Source organism: Gorilla gorilla, chromosome 15 (genome assembly GCF_029281585.2).
Source record: "Gorilla gorilla gorilla isolate KB3781 chromosome 15, NHGRI_mGorGor1-v2.1_pri, whole genome shotgun sequence".
Taxonomy (NCBI): Eukaryota; Metazoa; Chordata; class Mammalia; order Primates; family Hominidae; genus Gorilla; species Gorilla gorilla.
In genome coordinates, this window is record NC_073239.2 from 72,138,489 (window position 1) to 72,159,235 (window position 20,747).

Genomic DNA, 20,747 nt, shown 5'->3' on the forward strand with positions numbered 1-20,747 from the left:
GTCAGTGGATCCAACTGGGGAGAACAAAGAAAATTAGAAAGTTTGAGGGGGTCACCTGTGTAGCTGGTATAGAGAACTACCAAGCCAAACTGGAGAAAGGATACTGATTCTCAGAAGTCTTGGCAGTTAAAAAACAAAAACAAAAAAAGGTTAGGGGGAGGCTCTGTGATAGACACACTATGGTATACTCTTCAACAAGAATTAACTAAATCCACTAGAAAACTCCAGATAATAGAAAAATTGGCACAAGTAATGCAATACATTGTTACATGATTCTAAGCAATCGACAAAATATAAAAAGCGAGAATCTGTCTGACCTGCATGCTAATAACATTCTCCTCTAAGACCCAAGGAAAGTGACAATGGACTGTGCTTTTCATAAAGAACTGTCTTCTACTATTTATCTCCTGCAATATTAATTCGCTAAAGATTGAAGAAAAATTAAGACTTATGTATTAAATACAGGATAGCACTATCCACAGCAAGAGAAAGAGCGAGCGAGGACAACATTAAAGGTATAATTATCAGAATAACCCTGAAAGGTAGTTAACTATTATCGCTCTCACACAGATGAGGTCAATTAACTGCTCACATTAGCATATCTAAAAGGTGGTGAAGCTGGGATCCCAAGCCAGGCAGCCATGGCTCTTCACACACACCTAAATTTTGTTTGGCTGAGTGGCGTTTCCTCCAGCTTGAAAGTCTAGAATGCGTTAATCTTGCTTGGCTACAGGTTCTCAACCGGGCGTTTTTAGTTGCCATGGGACCTGGGAAGAGCTACGGGGGAATTTAATGTCGGAGCTAGTGAAGAACAGTTTCCCCCCAAAGGTCAATTACGCCCCGGTGGTGAAACGCTGACTATTACAGAGGTCACGGCAAACATATGGACTCTTCTAAAGGCTCGCATTATCAGCTTCGGGAAGGGCAGGTAACACGGTCCTAGAGGAGCCTGCCTCTGACTTGCTCCCGCTCGCAGCCCCCGGTCCTCAGACCCTTCTAGACCTTCAACGGAAGCGGGCCAGTGTTCTCCGTCCAGCTCTCCAGCACCCACCTACCTGAGCCAGCTTCTAGCGTGAAACCTCAACCAAACAAAAAGTAAAGAACACTAGGTCTGGACGACCACCGCCGACTCCGAAGCAGGAACCCTCACAACCCGAGCCTCCACGAAATTCAAACTTGCCGCACCGAGCCTCTGATTGGAGGGGCTTTAACCAACACTTCCGGGGAAGATCCCGCCCCTTCCACTCAACGAGGCTTGCGATTGGCTTGCTCCGTGCGACATTTGAATTGATTGAAAGGTGAAGGGCCGGTTCAAAAGATGGGTGAGAGAGGGGAAAATAGGCGGGACCGCGACGCGGGATGAGAAGGCGTGGAGCAGTGGGGGCGCTCACGTCAGGTGAAGGGCGGGAGTGGGCGGTGGAGCCCGAGGGGTGATGCTGGGTCCCTGGCAAAGCTGGGCTGCGGGAAATCTCCCCCAGAGCTCGCAGGGCTTTTTTTTTTCTTTTCTTTTTTTTTGAGGCAAGGTCTCTGTCCCTCAGGCTGGAGTGTAGTGGGCACCGACCACTGCTCACTGCAGCCTTGACCTGCTGTGTTCAAACCATCCTCCCACCTCAGCCTCCCGAGTAGCTGGGACTATAGGCGCGCACCACCACGCCTGGCTAACTTTAAAAAAATTCCGTAGAGACAGGGCCTCACTACGTTGAACAAGCTGGATTCAGCACTTTTTAATGTCCTTGTTTAGTCACAAAATCTAGCAGACCTTCTTGGAATGTTTTCTTTACTAGATGTTTTAAAGAAAAGGCTTACCCCAATTATCAAATCCTTACATAGTTTAGCGTTACTTTTCAACGTCGCCAGCCCCCCTCCCCTTTTTTTTCTTTTTTAGTTCATTTTTTGTTGAGGCGAAGTTTTTGTACAGTGAAAATAATAGTTTTTTCCCCCCAGTGGACAATTTGATGAGTTTGGTAAATGTAAACAGTTGTGTAACTACCACCCAATCAGGACGTAGAGCATTTCCATCACTCAGAAGAGTGGCCTGTTTCTTTCCTGTCCATCTCCCACCACATCAGCAACCACTCCTCTTATTTCTAGCACTATAAAAATGAAGGTGATAGGTACTCTTTTGGGTCTGCGTGAACCAGAAGTTAGTAGTGTTTGTTATTGAGAGGCATTCCATTGAATACTTTATGCATTCACCAGTTGATGGATTTGTATTGCTTTCCATTTTTGGTGATTATGAGCAAAGTTGCTATAACCATTCTCGTACAAGTCCTTGTGGGCATATTTTATTTATCTTGAGGAAATACAGGAGTGGAATTTCTGGGTCATTCTGGGTATGTTTAACTTAAATTTTTTTTTTTTAGAAGCAGGGTCTCTCTGTCCCCCAGGCTAGAGAGCAGTGGCACAATCATAGCTCATTGCAGCCTTGGCCTCTTGAATAGCTGGGACTATAGGTGGGTGCCGTCACCCATGTCTAACTTTGTAAGGAATTGCCAAGCAGTTTTCCAAAGTGGTTGTACCATTTTACAATTCCTACAAGCCACATATAAGAATTCCACTTGTTTCACATGCTTTCCAGCATGTGGGGTTGTCAGTCTCTAATGTTCACCCTTCTGGCCAGGCACTGTGGCTTACGCTTGTAATCCCAGCACTTTGGGAGGTCAAGGCGGGGGGATCACGAGGTCAAGAGATCAAGATCACCCTGGCCAATATGGTGAAACGCCGTCTCTGCTAAAAATACAAAAATTAGCCGGGTGTGGTGGTGTGCGCCTGTGGTCCCAGCTACTCAGGAGGCTGAGGCAGGAGAATCGCTTGAATCCAGGAGGTGGAGGTTGCAGTGAGCTGAGATCGCGCCACTCCACTCTGGCCTGGGTGACAGAGTGAGACTCCATCTCAAAAAAAAAAAAAAAAGAGACTGAGAATGGTGGCTCATACCTGTAATTTCAGCACTTTGGGAGGCCAAGATGGGAGAATCACTTGAGGCCAGGAGTTCAAGTCCAGCACTGGCAACATAGCAAGACCCCATCTCTACCAAATAATAATAATAATAATAATAATACAATATTAGCTGGGCATGGTGGCACACATCTCTAGTCCCACTACTTGGGAGGCTGAAGTGGGAACATCACTGGAGCCCAGGAGTTTGAGGTTACAGTGAGCTATGATCGCACCACTGTACCCTAGCCTGGACAAAAAAGTAGGAACCTGTCTCAAAAAAAAAAAAAAAAAGCCAAAAACAAAACTATTCTGCTATTAAGAAACTCTGATGCATTCTTCAGCGTGTCAATTATATTTTTTGACCCTAGAATTTCTGCTTCTTTTAAATTATTTCAGCTTCTTTGTTAAATTTATCTGATAGAATTCTGAATTCCTTCTCTGTGTTATGTTGATTTTCTTTGAGTTTCCTCAAAACAGCTGCTTTGAATTCTCTGCCTGAAAGTTCCTATATCTATGTTTCTCCAGGATTGGTCCCTGGTTCCTTATTTAGTTCATTTCATGAGATCATGTTTCCTGGATGGTGTTAATGCTTGTAGATGTTCATTGGTGTGTGGGCATTGAAAAATTAAGTATTTATTGTAGTCTTCACAATTTGGGCTTGTTTTTGGCTGTCCTTCTTGGGAAGGCTTTCAGGGTGTTTGAAGGGACTTGTGCCCCAAGCCTAATAATGCTGTGGTTTTTTCAGACTTGTAGAGGTACCACCTTGATGGTCTTGGCAAAGATCTGGAAGAATTCTCTGAATTACAGGCAGAGACTCTTGTTCTTTTCACTCACTTGCTCCGAAATAAGTGGAATGTCTCTCTCTGCTGAGCCAGCTGGAACTGAGGGTGGTAGCTCGCTGTGGCCACCACCACTGGGACTGTGCTGGATCAGACCTTAAGCCAGCACCTATCATGGCAGTGAGTTCCCCTAGGCCCCGGGTGTTCCCAGAGCTGGGCTGTCTGGGAGCCAGGGATTGGAGTCAGAAATCTTAGCAATTTACCTGAAGTTCTAGTTTTTATTATTATTATTATTATTATTTTTTTTTTTTTTTTTGAGGTGGAGTCTCACTCTGCCACCCAGGCTGGAGTACAATGGCGCAATCTCGGCTCACTACAACCTCTGCCTCCCAGATTCAAGTGATTCTCCTGCCTCAGTCTCCTGAGTAGCTGGGATTACAGGCGACCGCCACCACGCCCGGCTAATTTTTGTATTTTTATTAGAGACAGGGTTTCACTATGTTGGCCAGGCTGGTCTTGAACTCCTGACCTCGTGATCCACCCACTTCAGCCTCCCATAGTGCTGGGATTACAGGTGTGAGCCACTGCGCCTGGCCTACCTGATGTTCTATTCTACTGTAGCTAAGCTGGCATTCAAACCATAATACAAAGCCCTTTCAACTCTTCCCTTCCCTTTCCACAGGCAGAGGAGCCTCTCCTATAGCCACCACCACCACCTGTTCATGGGGGTTTCTGCCAGGCCACGGCTGATGATCACATAAAGCTCAAGCATTCTTCTGTCAGCTTGCGGTGAATGCTGCCAGGCCTAGAACTCACCCTTCAGGGCAGTGGGCTCCCCTCTGGCCCAGGGCAGATCCAGAAATGCTGTCAAGAGCCTAAGCCTGGACTCGAGGACTCCCCCAAGAACCCTCTTGGTGCTCTACCCCTCTGTGGCTGAACTGGTACCTAAGGTGCAAGACAAAGCCCCCTTTATGTTTCCCTCTGCTTTTCTCAAATAGAAGGAGTCTTCCACTGTAGCCACCACAGCTGGGAATGTGCTGGGTCACCCCTGAAGCCAGCATATCTCAGAGCCCAAGGCCCACAGCATACTCCCTGGTATTGTTGCTATTCAGGGCCCAAGGCCTGATGAATCCTGCCAGGACTGAGTCCTTCCTTTCAAGGCAGTAGGTTCCCTTTTGGCCCAAGGTGTGTCTAGAAATGTTGTCTAGGAGCTAGGGCCTGGGATGGGAGCCTCATCACCCTACTCAATGTCCTATCGTACTGTGGCTGAGCTGGTATCCCAGATGCAAGACAAAGTCCTCTTTACTCTTCACTCTCCTCTACTTAAGCAGAAGGAGTCACTTTTGTTGCAGAGAGCTGCACTGCCTGGGGTTTGGGGAGGTATGGCACAAGCTGTGCCAGCTGGTGTCACTCTAGGTCACTTACCATGCTAGTTCACTGGCTGTAAGGCAAGCCTAGCATTAGGAGTTGCCTAGGACTTGCAGTCCTTGTGTTCAGACTGCCTTTCAGGTTTACCTAGGACCCCAGAGCACTTCAGCCTGCTGTGGTGTGCCTTGCTGAGAAGCTCAAGTTCCAATTGCTAGGCTATTGCCCTCTGGCTAGGGATGGTCCAAATCCTCCCTCCATGCGTGGGTGCTGGCTGAACCCAGCACAGCTTTAACTCTGCTGTGACAAGGCAGCACTGAATATAATGTGAAGTCCATCAGTCACTGCGCTCTCCCTCCCCAAAGTGCACAGATTCTCTCTCCACACCACATGGCCACTGGTGGAGGATGCGGGAGGGATGGTGTCAGCAATTCAAGACTATTTCTCTTGCCTTCCTCAATGCCTCTTTTGGAAATTTGAAGTCAAAACCAGGTACCATGATTGTTCACCTGATTTTTGGTTCTGTGTGCAGGTAGTCATTAAAATTTGATGTTCCAGTAAGAGATGAATGGTGTAGGCTTCTATTTCGCCATCTTGCTTCCTTTCCCCTCATTACTTATTTATTTAATCATTTGCCTATATCAGGATGGATTCTTAGAATATTTATTTTATACTTTGTGTTATACTCCCATACTACTTTATTTTATTGCTCAAATTGTTCCAGCTATAGCCATTGGCAGCTATTTCAGTTTGTTCCTCTATCACTTTGACATATTCCCATCATTGTACAGTTGTTTTTTGTTTCTGTTTATTTGTTTTAGCACTTCCTTACTCTTTGATACCACAAGATGCTCATAACTCATCTTATATGTTTTCCTGCCACAGTACTAAAATCAGCATTTTTCCAAGTAGCATTAATTTGTATTTATTTACTTACTTGTGTTTTTTAAATCAGAGAACCTGTGAAACTTAGATAAGTGGTTAAATCATTTAAATCATTCTGTGGAGCTTAATTCAACATGGCATTGAGCCCTACTACGTACCAAGTGCTGTATTTAAGCACAATTGAAGAAGATACAGTTCCTGCCCTCAAATAGTTCTAATGGTGAAGTTGAAAGCAATTTTTTTGTTTCAAGTCCAGAGGAGCCATGATAACCCCATTCACTGTTAATCAACTCTGTTACCTGATCAGTCGCTTGATCAGCCAACTAGCAACTGCTTATTGAATGCCTAATATTAATGACAAACATAAAATTAGTGACATTTTAATGAACACTGATAACCTCTGAACGATGTACAATTTTCAGTCTTTCAAATCTTAGCAGTCTTTTATATTGTATACTAAACATTTTAAAAATGAGTACAGTTTCACTAGGATGCCAGCAAATTGTATCCTCCATAAAAATCACCAAATAATTATTCCCAGAAAAGGATTCTGCTGCTATCTGGAACAATGGCAGTATTCATGAGTCATTTATTTATTTATTTATTTATATTTTATTTATTTATTCTTTGAGTCTTGCTCTGCTGCCCAGGCTGGAGTGTAGTAGCGTGATCTCGGCTCACTGCAACCTCTGCCTCCTGGGTTCAAGTGATTCTCCTGCCTCAGCCTCTAGAGTAGCTGGGACTACAGGTGCACACCACCAAGCCTGGCAAGTAACTTGCCTTAAAGCAACCTACTCAAGATCACACAAGGAAAGTGGACAAATAAAAAATATTTAATTAATTATTTGATCCAGAGAGTATAATTTTGTCATTTATATTTTCTTCTTATGGTTACATATTTTCCTAGTTTTTCCATATGCACCTAATATGTTTTGCAATTATAAAATTGTTTAACAACAAAACATCCAAGTTTTATGATCAGTAATATTGCTCAGTAAAATAGGAGTAAATGGAGTGCTGTATGCCAGCATATTTTGTTTCTTTTGTTTTGTTTTGTTTTGTTTGAGACGGAATCTTGCTCTGTCGCCCAGGCTGGAGTGCAGTGGCGCGATCTTGGCTCACTGCAAGCTCTGCCTCCCGGGTTCACGCCATTCTCCTGCCTCAGCCTCCAGAGTAGCTGGGACTGCAGGTGTCTGCCACCACACCTGGCTAATTTTTTGTATTTTTAGTAGAGACGGGGTTTCACTGTGTTAGCCAGGATGGTCTTGATCTCCTGACCTCGTAATCCACCCGCCTCAGCCTCCCAAAGTGCCGGGATTACAGGCGTGAGCCACCGTGCCCATGCCAGCATATTTCAATATGAGCCTACAGTTATTTACTGTTGAACATGCAAAGAGCCTTTGTATTGACTATTTGATGACATTTTCTTGCAGCTTTGAATAGGGAAATGAACTAACTTAGGAGGCACATTGATAAAGTTAGAATGTTCCTTTTTGAGTGTGAAAATCCTTGGGCTTGCATTTTTTTTCTCTTCATGGGAATACATGCTATATAAAAAAAGTAACTTTACACAAAAGTTCTACAGAATGAATCTAATATACACATATTAATCCAATCATAATCTAACAAAACAGTGCATTGCAGAGTCAGCAGTACTGCTATAGTAGCTGGTTTTAAACTCCAACTCTCACTTTAAACAGTGGCCCTAGCTACATCTTGGTGTCTTGACTACTTGGCTCCTAATTTGAATCCACATCTCTCTGAGGAGGGATAACTCTTCATTGTTTATTTATGCTCTTACTAGAACAACAAGCTCCCTTTTAAAATGATTATATCACTTTGCTTCTCTTTGATTTTTTTATTCTTAAAAAAAATTTTTTTTTTGAGACAGAGTCTTGCTCTGTTGCCCATGTTGGGAGTGCAGTGGTGCAATCCTGGCTCACTGAAACTTCTGTCTCCTAGGCTCAAGCAATCCTCCCACCTCAGCCTCCCAAGTAGCTGGGACTATAGGCATGTGCTACCATGCTCGGCTGATTTTTTTAAAACTTTTTTGTAGAGATGAGGTCCCACTACATTGCCTAGGCTGGTCTCAAACTCTTGGGCTCAAGAAATCCTCCTGCCTTGGCCTCCCAAAGTGCTGGGATTACAGGTGTGAGCCACTGTGCCTGGCCAGATTTCTTTTATTCTATAGATTAAAAATTCTCTCACAATACTGAAGCAAGTATCAGTGTACACCTTTCGAAAACATACTGATTTAAATTATTTACCCATTGATTCATAATTAGTTAATGGCAGAACTGAATCATGAATATGGGTACACTTTTCCCTTTGTTAGATCATCATTGGGCACAAACATGTTTTGTCTCTGGAACTGGGCACAGAGAACCCTATTTTAAACTATTGATGCAGGCAGGAGCATTGTCTGTAGTCTGCCAAAGTTCTTTACTGTTAACTTGAGGAACCTCGTTATTTTTGTATCAAGAAACTTGTAATGTATCTTACTTGTCATCGCATCTGGTTTCAGGGAAGAGCTCTGAAAAACTATAATTCCTTTGTGCCATTATGTATGTACTTGGAAGTCATAGAAGATTATATGCTTGTTTCGCAATGATGATACAATCCCTTGACAGGGGAGTGAACAGGCCTGGACAGCAGCCCTGAGCTTCAAGCTGAAAAGAAAAAATGAAATATAATAAAATTGAGAGTTCATGTAATGTGGCAGAGAATTTATGGCTACAAAAAAGGTAAGGTAGGAGAAAGAGAACTAAAGATAGTATGGACCTGCAAAGTCTGGTTTTTAGACATCAAGGGCAGTTGATGAGAAAACTTGTTCTCTCAAATCACAGACCTGAGCCATCCAACATGGTTGCCACCAGCCACATAGCTATTGAGCACCTGAATTGTGCCTAGAGTGACTGAGGAACTGAATTTTACATTTTACTTTCAGTATAGTTGACCTTGAACAACACGAAGATGAGGTGTGTTTCAGGCAGTAGAAAATTCGAGTATAACTCGTGACTTCCCTAAAACTTAACTACTAATAGCCTACTGTTGACCAGAAGCCTTACTGATAAACAGTGAATTGACACATATTTCCTATGTTTTATTTGTTTACTTATTTATTTATTTTAGAGACAGAGTCTCGCTCCATAGCCCAGGCTGCAATGCACTGATGTGATCATAGCTTGCTGCAGCCTCAATCTCCTGGGCTCAACCGATCATGCTGCCTTAGCCTCCCCTGTTACAGGCATTATTTGCTATATTCTTGCAGTTAAGTAAGCTAGAGAAAGAAAATGTTATTAAGAAAATATATTTACTATTCATTAAGTGAAAGTGGGTCATCGTAAAGATCTTCATCCTTTTCATCTTCACACTGAGTAGGCTGAAGAGGAGGGGTTGGTCTTGCTGTCCAGAGATGCCAAAGCAGAAGACAATCCATGTATAAGGGGGTGGGGCAGTTCAAACCCATGTTATTTGAGGGTCAGCTGTCATTTAAATTTAAATATAAAACTGGTATGTGTTTTAAATTCAGTTATTGGAAAACTCTTGAATATGTTGGAACAACTGGAGTATGTAAATCTACCTTTCCAACTGTAAATTCACTTTTTCAACTGCAAATTTTCTAAATACAAAGCAAGTATTTCCAATGAAAATCTAAAGCCCAAATTGGTATCTGCTATACCGGATTTATTTTTTTTTTCTTTTTCTTTTTTTCTTTTTTTAGAGACAAGGTCATACTATGTTGCACAGGCTGGTCTCGAACTCCTAGCCTTGATCCTCCTGCTTCGGCTTCCCAAAGTGCTGGGATTACAAGCATGATCCACTGTGCCCAGCTGTATACTGGATATCTGAGACTTGGTACCAAAAAAAAAAATAAGAAAGTAATTTAATATTTTCATATTGATTTCATGTTGAATATTGGGAATATATTGAGTTAAAATGTATTACTAAAATTAATTTCACCTGTTTCTATTTACTTTTTAATGTGTCTATTAGAAACATTTAAATTATGTGGATGGTTCACATTACATTTCCATTGGAAAACATCATAATTTATGAGAAGCTTTGCTGTTTGAAATTATATCAATGAGAATGAAATATCTCACTCCTACTTGAAAGATCTGAGCCATATGGGTCACTTTGACATAGGAGAGTTGCCTCAATTTCCAACCCAGAGCTTCAGATAAAAGGTTTTTAAACTGTAGTTTCCAAGGAAACAGGTAATCAGGCTAGCATGTTCCTAACAGAACCTAAAAAAAAAAAATGTTTCTAATGAGAGGAGGCCAAGGCCATGTAAACAATGTTTCTTCTTGGGCTATACAGCCCCTCTCCTTTTGAGTGACTACTGCTCTTTTACCAGTGACATCCCCAGTTCTGCTTTGTTCCTGTCAGCTCCAGAACAAAGATTATTGAGAACTCTCAATTGCTAAACTGCCCCTGCTTCATGACAGCACCATTCCAGAGCTGACCCCTACTTCTCCCGGTCCCTCGTCCGAATCATTCGGCACAAGCCCAAACCCCATGATAAGCCTCTCCCAAGTCTCTCTTGCCCAGAAACCCCAGGACAGCAAATAAACAAACCAAACGTTAACTACAAGTGTGTTCCTGGTGGTCTTCATCTGATGGGTTCTATCTGTAAACATACTGAAATGGAGTAAAATTGGTACTTGTCTTAAAATCTTGAAGTTGGAGCCAAAAGTATAACTGAGTACCCCCATTTGCTAAGAGATACAAAATGAGTTATTTTTTAATTATTTTTTTCTGTTTCCTTCTTTTCCCCTGTGCTCCACTTCCTACATAGCTCTTTATACATGTAATTATAATTTTTTACCTCCCCTGCACCAGATGCTCCCTACAGGGCAAGGTCATCTAACTACGTCCTTAGAAGCTTCAGAGCAGAACTCCCACCAGGAGATTCCCTCAAGAGACAACAGTCAATCTACAATCCAAAGTATGCCTACTATGAAACTCTCTCCCACCTGGAGAGTTTCAGCCATTTTACAACCTAGTTCTGCCCACAAAAGGCACCAGCTCCACTGCCCACAGCAGTGGAGGCACCAAATCAAGCTATGCAGATTCCCATCTGCATTTTCCTCTCTGCATGCCATTCATGGCAAGTCCCTCTTTAAAAGTGCCTGCTTCCGGCCGGGGGCAGTGGCTCACGCCTGTAATCACAGCACTTTGGGAGGCCAAAGCAGGCAGATCACCTGACGTCAGGAGTTTGAGACCAGCCTGACTAATATGGTGAAACCCCATCTCTACTAAAAATACAATAATTAGCTGGGCGTGGTAGTGGGCGCCTATAGTGCCAGCTACTCGGGAGGCGGAGACAGGAGAACTGCTTGAACCCGGGCAGCGGAGGGTGCCGTGAGCCAAGATCGTGCCATTGCACTCCAGCCTGGGTGACAAAAGCGAGACTCCATCTCAAAAAAAAAAAAAAGAAAGAAAGAAAAAAAGAAAGTGCCTGCTTTCTGCTCCAAAAGCAAAGCGGTACCCTTAAAAGCAAGAGCCTGTACTACTTCCACTAAGCTAGCTTTGGAACAAAGGTCACTTTCTTTATAACAGGCCTCACTCTTAATTGGACTCAGCAAGTGGTGAGTGACTGAGTCTGTCTTTTGGTTACAAAAGGAGCAAAAGGATTCATTCATTCATTCATTCATTCATTCAAGAAATACTGATAACATAAAGGTTGAGAGTGGAGTTTTAGTTTGTCCACCCTGAGCTATAGTCGTGGAGCTGTTCAAATCTTGTTCTCAAACTTCATCTGTAAGGTGCAGATCATATCAACATCTACTTTATCAGATTGTTGTGAAAATTAGTGTGGAGAGGGTGTGGGCTTGGGCCCCAGAGACTGGTTCAAATACCAATCTTGCCACGTTTTAATCTATGTGGCCTTGGGCAGGTGACTTAATCTTTCCTGAGCTTTGGTTTCCTCATCTGGAAAATAAAGATTTTCAACAACAACAATAACAACAATGTCCTTGAATTATTACCAATAGAAACTCTACGTTGTTTTGTGAGTTAACAGGAGAGTAGAAAGAACAAAAAAAGAAGAAAGAAAGAAAGAAAAAGAAAAGAAACTATATGCATTTTAATTAAAATGTTGAAAAATAAAGAGCAAGAAGTTTTGCTGTCAACAATTAGTAAGAATGGCCGGGCACAGTGGTGCATCCCTGTAATCCTAGCACTTTGGGAGGCCAAGGCAGGAGGATCACTTGAGCTCAGGGGTTCTAGACCAGCCCAGGCAACATGGCAAAATGCCATCTCTACACATACACACACACACACACACACACACACACACACACACACACACACACACACACACACACAATTAGTATGAATGAAAAATTTTAATGTAATTGATCACAACTATAAACTGGTGGAGTCTATGAAGAAAACAAAACATGTTTCCCATCAGGTGTGGTGGCTCATGCCTATAATCCCGGCACTTTGGGAGCTCAAGGCAGCAGACTGCTTGAGTCAGGAGTTCAAGACCAGTCTGGGCAACGTGGCAAAACCTTGTCTCTACCAAAAAAAGTGCAAAAAACTTAGGCATGTCGGTGTGCATCTATAGTCCCAGCCACTCAGGAGGCTGAAGTGGGAGGATGGCTTGAGCCCAGGAGGTTGAGGGTGGAGAGAGCCATGATTGCACCACTGCACTCCAGCCTGGGTGATAAAGCGAGATCCTGTCTCAAAAAAAGATGTTTCCTAGTCAGTACCACTTGCTTAAAACATGGATAAGGTTTCACTTAATTCGCAACATTGTGAGCCATTGCTTTGAATCAGCTTTTTTCCCCACTACATGTTCCTTTTGAGATTTTAACAAAGTAGAACTCATCCAAAGTTTTCTTTATTCATCCATTTATTGCTGCTTTCTTCCACCAGTCATCAAAGGCTGTTAATAATTCTTCCCTTAGGAACCATCTGAGAAAGCATAGCAGAAATGCAATAAATATGCTGATTGATATTTTTATTATGTAGATGTTTTACATAAAGTGACAAATATTTTTATGATGCTGTAAACTCCCATAAAATGATTAAAAACCCTTCTTAATTGAAAATCTCTAAAATTTAAGCTCACACCTCCTAAAACACCTCTGAAAATATGTAAGCACAAAGTTGTTAAATGACAATTATTTAAAAGTTATGTGCATGTGCTGACAAAGCCTGGAACTTACCATGTGATGTGACACAACTGTATGAACCTTTCTTGTATTTTAATTTCTACTTTGTGTTCTAATAATGGTTTTTGTACAATAAATAATAGCTTAAAAATGACTGCAAATAGCTGAATCTAATTATAAGTCCTCAATGAATGAATTAAATATTACATTTTCCAGTTATTGAAAAAATATTTTGTTAACATCATTTTCTTTAACATCTGTCCAATTTGTTGTTTTAAACATATTATATATTACAAATCAATCTCTTTTTGTTAGCTATTTTACATTTTCCTATTACAAATAATCCTCTAATTAACATACTTTAAAATGTTGATTTTTGTTGAGGCTTCTTTTTTATATCACTAAAGTATTTCCTCATTTTTAAAGTCTTTATAATGAGGGAGGGGAGTACTGTAATTTTTTAAAAAACTATTTTTAGGCTGGGCATGGTGGGTTACACCTATAATCCCGCACTTTGGGAGGCCAAGGCGGGAGGATTGCTTGAGCCTCGGAGTTCGAGGCCAGCCTGGCAACATGGCAAAATCCTCTCTCTACAAAAAATACAAAACTTAGCCAGACATGATGGCATGTACTTGTAGTCCCAGCTACTCAGGAGGCTGAGGTGGGAGGATCACTTGAGTCAGAAAGTTGAGGCTGCAGTGAGCTGTCATCAAGCCACTGCATTCCAGCCTAGGTGATGGGAGTGAGACCCTGTCTCAAAAAACAAACAAAAACCAACAACAAAAAAAAAACAATTTTTAAAAACGGAAAGAAGTAAAAACACCTGGCAAACAATGCAAAATGTATACGTTAGAAAGTGAATCCCCACTTCCCTCCTCACCACTACCATCTCCACCTAACTGTGATCCCTTTCAGGGTGTCCAAGTTTCTGATCATTTTTCAAGAGAGAACCCCAGATGGGGAATAACTGAGTAAAAAGGAATCAGATAATTTAGAAATTATAAAAACATTAAAGAAAATCATTGACAACAAAATAGAAAAATTCAAACTATATATATATTTATATAAAATAAGAAAAATGGCCAGACGCGGTGGCTCATGCCTGTAATCCCAGCATTTGAGAGGCTGAGGTGGGAGGATCACTTGAGGTCAGGAGTTTGAGACCATCCTGGCCAACATGGTGAAAACCCGTCTCTACAAAAAACACAAAAATTAGATGTGTTGGCACACGCCTGTAATCTCAGCTACTCCAGAGGCTGAGGCAGGAGAATCACTTGAACCCAGGAGGCAGAGATTGCAGTGAGCTGAGATCATGCCACTGCACTCCAGCCTGGGCAACAGAGTGAGACTCTCTGTCTCAAAAAAAAAAAAAAAAAAAAAAGAGGGAAACATTTGCACAAAAGAAAGATAAAAAGGAACACCAACGGAGTGGGGAAATGAGAGAGCGCAGTTAATATTACAGATGGAAGTTTGATATCTAATATAGATAACTGAAGATACATTTCTCTGGAACATAACTAGTATTCAATGGATAAGTAAATATTTTACAAGGGAGAAGAATGAGAGCTAGGGATGAAATTTATCCTGCCATAAGTCTGCTACGCCTGTGTGGTTAATGATTATAGTATCTTATACATTCTTTTATTCAAGATTTATGATTTACACAAATTTGCTACATAAAGTTTAGATTACATGTAATATACATTGATAGAGATTACATATAGGAACTGTGATTTATTTTAGCAAAATGTTGGAATATATTATTGTTATTATTTTCAAGACAGGGTCTCACTCTGTCATCCGGGCTGAGTGCAGTGGTGCAATCATAGCTCACTGCAGCCTCAAACCTCTGGGCTCAAGTGATCCTCCCACATCAGCCTCCTGAGTAGTGGAGACCATGGGCAAGTGCCACCACTCCTGGCCAATTAAAAAAAAAAATTCTATAGAGATGGGGTCTCACTATGTTGCCCAGACTGGTCTCAAACTCCTGGGCTCAAGTGATCTTCCCACCTTGACATCCAAAAATGCTGGGATTTATAGGTATGAACCACTGTGCCCAGCCTGGAATATATTCCTAAAAATAGTTTTACTAGATCAAATGACATGATTATTTTTGTGATTCTGATAATGAAAGGTTTGAATAATTTCATTTTCTGAAAAAAATCGTGCTCATTACTATTGCTTCATCAGGCCAGGTACAGTGGCTCATACTTGTAATCACAGAACCTTGGGAGGCTGAGGCAGGAGGATCACTTGAGCCCAGGAGTTCAAGACCAGCCTGGGCAATGTAGTGAGACCCCATCTCTATGAAAATTAAAATTTAGCCAGTTGTACTGGAGGGAGAATCACTTGAGCCCAGGAGATTGAGGCTGCAGTGATCCAGCATGAATGACAGAGTGAGGCCCTGTCTCAAAAAAAAAAAAGAAAAAAAAAAAAGAGTGACAAAATAATATATATGTTGCTTTGTCACTAGTTATTTTTTGTTACTGTTTCCTTCTAGTTATTTTCCAAGTGTTTCTTCTTGGGTAAATTACTTGTTCATCTGTATAAAGTTAAGGATTTATTTAAAATGTGAACATTTTAGCAGATGCTTACATTATGGAAAGGAATTTAATAGTAAATTTTAAAATTATAAAATTAAGACAAATCAGACCTTTAAAGAGTTATAGTCAGTTTTATTCAGAAGTCTCACTGAGGATTATAACCCGGGAGAGTTTCCTAGAGAATGTCTGTCATACTACTCCAATGCAGCACTTCAGTTCAGTTTTTATACAAGCAGTAAAAATACAGTGTAAAAAAAATTGCAGTAAAGCTTGAATGCAAGAGTACCTTTGGTTCCAGTTTGCAGGGGCATAATCTTGCAACACCTTGGCAGGCTTTGTCTTATGTGTCAGAAAAGGCAAGGACCAAGGTCATTTATCTTTTAAGGAGTGTAGTATCTCAGGCAAGAGACTGGGGAGCTATGTGCTGTATCCCATTTATCATCTTTAAGGCATTCTTTGGAGAGCTGCATTTTTAACAGAGTCAGGGTGACTGCAAAATTATGCTGGCAAGCAAACATGGCTTCTTATGTTTGCTACTCTGTTTCACGAAAGCCAAGATCTACTGCCCGTGGGCATATTTTAACATGAAATGTTTATTAACTATATCTTATAAATATTTATGAGGTAGTGTGTTGAAAAGGAGGTAGTGTTATTTATTTTTAATTAAACTAATTGTTGTTAGAAAAGTATTACATTTGCATAATATAAAGATAAGGATAAAAAACTTGAAGTGAAAAATAAAATCTCCCTCCTCTGCTCAACTATCTCCTCCCCAATCCTTAATTCACTTCCCAGAAATCACCCCTGCTAAGTTTCTGCTTTTAGTTTAACCATACTTATCTACTTCAAGATTTATCAAGTTTACGCAAAATCTGTTGATTTTCTACTATGAAAGATTAAGAATTTATCATGACCTACCTACCCCTCCACCTGTGGACTTATTTATAGTTTATATTTTTCTTCTTTTTCTTTTTTTTTTTTTCAGAGACAGGGTCTTGCTTCGTCACCCAGGCTGAAGTGCAGTGGCACAACCATGGCTCACTGCAGCGTCAAACTCCTGGGCTCAAGTGATCCTTCCAACTCAACCTCCTAAGTAGCTGGGACTACAGGTGCGTACCACCACACCCAGCTAATTTTTAATTTTTTTGTAGAGACAGAGTCTTACTATGTTGCCTGGGCTGGTCTCAAACTCCTGGCCCCAGCAATCCTGCCTCAGCCTCCCAAAGTGCTGGGATTACAGATGTGAGCCATTGTATGTGGCTTTATTCACTTTAAACAATGTATTTAAATGTTTAAATGTTGCTTTATTCACTTTAAACAATGTATTTAAATGTTTAAATGTTGCTTTATTCACTTTAAACAATGTATTAAAATGTTTAATTCTTTATCAAATTTAATATGGATTGAATAACCACAATGAAAGATAAAAATACTGTCTTTCTTTCTACTTCTCTTCCATCTGCTTCTCAATTTTTTTAGTTATATTAATATGTGTCTGAATAATATTTATGATATTTGTATTTCTCCCTTTCCAGTTCTCCATTCAAGCAAGTAACAGCCTCTGAATTTTATCATATCAGGTAGGTATGGGACAGGGAGGAAAGTGGAATTAGTCTGTGCGATTTTTCCTGGATTTTGTTTTCTGTAAAACTAAATTCACTGAGAAGCGCAGGATTGAAGGGAAGCAGCGTGGTGACTGGGAGATACAGGAGGTGGGGAGAGGCTTCTCCCCTAGAGATTCCATGAGGGTGGGTGGTGGTGAAAAGGTATACAGGATTCAAACATTGCTCCATGGTGGAGCTCCAAGGAGGAGGCTCAGAAGGGTTAGATGTGTTAGATATCTGGGGAGGGAAGGACCCTAGTACAGGGTTCCCAAGCTTAGCTAAGACTCTCATGCCCCACATAGGGCCACAAAAGTCCCAAAAGAGCAAAGATTTGCAGCATGGGAAACAATCATTCATGAAGGCTCTGTTACCTGGGTACAGAGATCACTCATGATGGGAGGGTCTCCCTTTTCTCTGATGCTTTTGTAACTGTGTGCCATTGACCAGACCAAGGGAGGGCAGAGTAACCCCAGGAATGTCTGTGATTACATTTCCCATCAAGCAGGACCTATGAGGGAGGTATGGGGAGAAAGAAGATATTTCCTAGATGCAGAAATTAAGTTGAAGTATAAAAAATAAGGTGGTATTTCTTGCACACTTGAATTTGTTGAGATTTTACATGCGATTCTTTAATATAATTATTAAATATCCTGAGCTTTGGGTGTTGTTATACCTGAAATTGAAAATCAATAGATAGCACTTATGATAATATGATTGCATAAGTATTATTCACTATAAACAAATATCGTGATTGGACTAAGCTAGAAGGAAATAACTTAATCTTATGACATTAAAACTTTGCTGCTGAAATCTTTCCTTCGTTTCTGGTTCTACTTAGCTGCCAGCATAATCGCATAATCTGATGCCTTAGATTCCTTCTTTTGCACTGAAGAACTTCCTCAAGTCATGCTTTTTCATATAGGGAGCTTAAATGGTATTTTTTTTTACTTCCGAAATGTCTTTGTCTTGTCCTCATGCTTAGTTAATAATAATGCTGAGTTCCAAAAATTTTTTCCTTAGACCTTTGAAGATATTACTCTTTTTTTCCTATATTCTCACCTACTTTTTGTCCACTGCTGTAACATTGATTAAGGGGGGTTAATTGAAGTCTACCTCTAGGGTATTTCTAGTTCTCCTTGTAACTCCTACAGTTTTTGCTCTGAGTGTTGATGCTGTTATTTGGTGTATAGATTTTTTTTTTTTTTTTTGAGACGGAGTCTTGCTCTGTCGCCCAGGCTGGAGTGCAGTGGCGCGATCTCGGCTCACTGCAAGCTCCGCCTCCCGGGTTGACGCCATTCTCCTGCCTCAGCCTCCCGAGTAGCTGGGACTACAGGCACCCACCACCACGCCCACCTAATTTTTTGTATTTTTAGTAGAGACGGGGTTTCACCGCGTTAGCCAGGATGGTCTCGATCTCCTGACGTTGTGATCCGCCCGCCTCAGCCTCCCAAAGCGTTGGGATTACAGGCGTGAGCCACCGCGCCCGGCCGGTGTATAGATGTTATAACTTCATTGTGACTATCTAGTTTAATGCTTTTTTCTTTTTTCCTTTCTTTTTTTTTTTTTTTTTTGAGGTGGAGTCTCCCTCTGTTGCCCAGGCTGGAGTGCAGTGGCGCAATCTCAGCTCACTGCAACCTCTGCCTCCGGATTCAAACGATTCTTGCGCCTCAGCCTCCTGAGTAGCTGGGACTACAGGCCCGCACCACCATGCCTGGCTAATTTCTTGTATTTTTAGTAGAGACAGGGTTTCACCATGTTGGCCAGGCTGGTCTTGAATTCCTGACCTCAAGTGATCCGCCTGCCTTGGCCTCCCAAAGTGCTGGGATTACGGATGTGAGCCACTGCACCTGGCCTCTAGTTTAAGTCTTTCTTTTCTTTTTTTTTTTTCTGGCCCAGATTCTGCAATTATTCTAAGTCTGGCTTTCATTTTTCTCTCAGGCTGGCTTTCATTTTTCTCTCAGGCCCCAATTCTCTTACAGCCCACTTCTCCCTTTGAATTTGCTGATGCTGAACCTGGAGCTTATCTGAGGCTTTCTTGGAAAGAACCTGGCTTGTCTTTGGTGTTCTGAGATGCAATTTTTTCCCTTTTGATTTTTCTGGAAATTCAAACCTATCTGTGTTTTTCTTTCCACATAGTTATCAACATTTCTGATATATTGATGATACTCTAATCGTTTTCCACTGTTATGTGTCTGTGCTTTTAAAAAAAATTGTCTTGGTTATTTAATGTGACTTTTAACCCTTACAAAAGTGGAGATGTATACATTTGTTAACAATGCCATGAAAGCATTTTCTTTCTCCTGAGGAAAAGTGAATTTCTTACCAGAATATCTGGCTGATCCTGTAATTTAAATTAAAATAAAATTTTGGAGAAACAGCAAAACAAATCAACAAACAAAAAACTGTCTTGACGTTTCCGTGGGAGGTATAGAATTAATCATGTGTGTACAGTCTACTGCAGCTTGACCTAGAACCTTTCCTATGAGAGATTCTTAATAATAAGCTCTGCATCTATAGGAATAAAACTTAATTTAGTGGCCCATCCATTTATTTCTTCCCTCTCTGGGTCTTCAACGTGCATTATATGTGCACACTAAATCATTTATTCCTTTTTATAATTTTCCTTAGTATTCATTAAGCTGGCCGGGCATGGTGGTGCACATCTGTAATCCCAGCACTTTGGGAGACCAAAGAGGGTGGATCATGAGGTCAGGAGATTGAGACCATCCTGGCTAACACGGTGAAACACTGTCTCTACTAAAAAAAAAAAAAAAATACAAAAAATTGGCCAGGAGTGGTGGCATGCACCTGTAGTCCCAGCTACTTGGGAGGCTGAGGCAGAAGAATCGCTTGAACTGGGGAGGTGGACATTGCAGTGAGCTGACATTGCACCATTGTACTCCAGCCTGGGCAAAAGAGCGAAACTCCATCTCAAAGAAAAAAAAATTTATTTTTATATATATATATAATGAATATATATATATATATATTCATTAAGCTATCAATGCTTGGGTTCTCTTTTTTCCCTATCCTGAAAATGTAAAATACTGGAAAGATGTATTTGAATAATGTATCCCCAATGAGCATTAAAAAATTTCAGCATACAGCCAGGCGCGGTGGCTCATGCCTGTAATCCCAGCACTTTGGGAGGCCGAGGTGGGTGGATCACGAGATCAGGAGATCGAGACCATCCTGGCTAACATGGTGAAACCACATCTGTACTAAAAATACAAAAAATTAGGTGGGCGTGGTGGCGGGCGCCTGTAGTCCCAGCTACTCGGGAGGCTGAGGCAGGAGAATGGTGTGAACCCAGGAGGCAGAGCTTGCAGTGAGCCGAGATCGCGCCACTGTACTCCAGCCTGGGCTACACAGCAAGACTCCGTCTCAAAAAAAAAAAAATCCAGTGTACAATTTAAGATATATTGTTATTGTTATGTAGCTGTTATAGATTCTCATAATTCTAAAGGGAATTACAGTAATTTATAGTCAGAATACAGTTTATAATGA

At 41.2% G+C, this 20,747-nt stretch overlaps 1 protein-coding gene and 1 long non-coding RNA gene across 4 annotated transcripts in view; one reads left to right on the plus strand and one right to left on the minus strand.

Annotated features, from left to right (window-relative positions):
* Positions 1–1,338, minus strand: part of DLGAP5 (DLG associated protein 5) — a 43,760-nt gene extending 42,422 nt beyond the window's left edge. Inside the window, exon 1 of one of the 3 annotated variants that reach the window (XM_004055202.4) lies at positions 1,056–1,289. The gene's annotated coding sequence lies outside the window, so the exon portion shown is untranslated. Of the gene's footprint in view, positions 1–1,055 lie in introns of all 3 variants that reach the window. The other 2 variants (XM_019009889.3, XM_055361423.2) reach the window with 2 other exon arrangements.
* Positions 1,285–19,240, plus strand: LOC129526643 (uncharacterized). The gene is made up of 3 exons (XR_008671351.2): positions 1,285–1,396; positions 16,622–16,745; positions 17,172–19,240. It is a non-coding gene; the product is annotated as an uncharacterized lncRNA (long non-coding RNA).
* Positions 19,241–20,747: the final 1,507 nt, after the last annotated feature.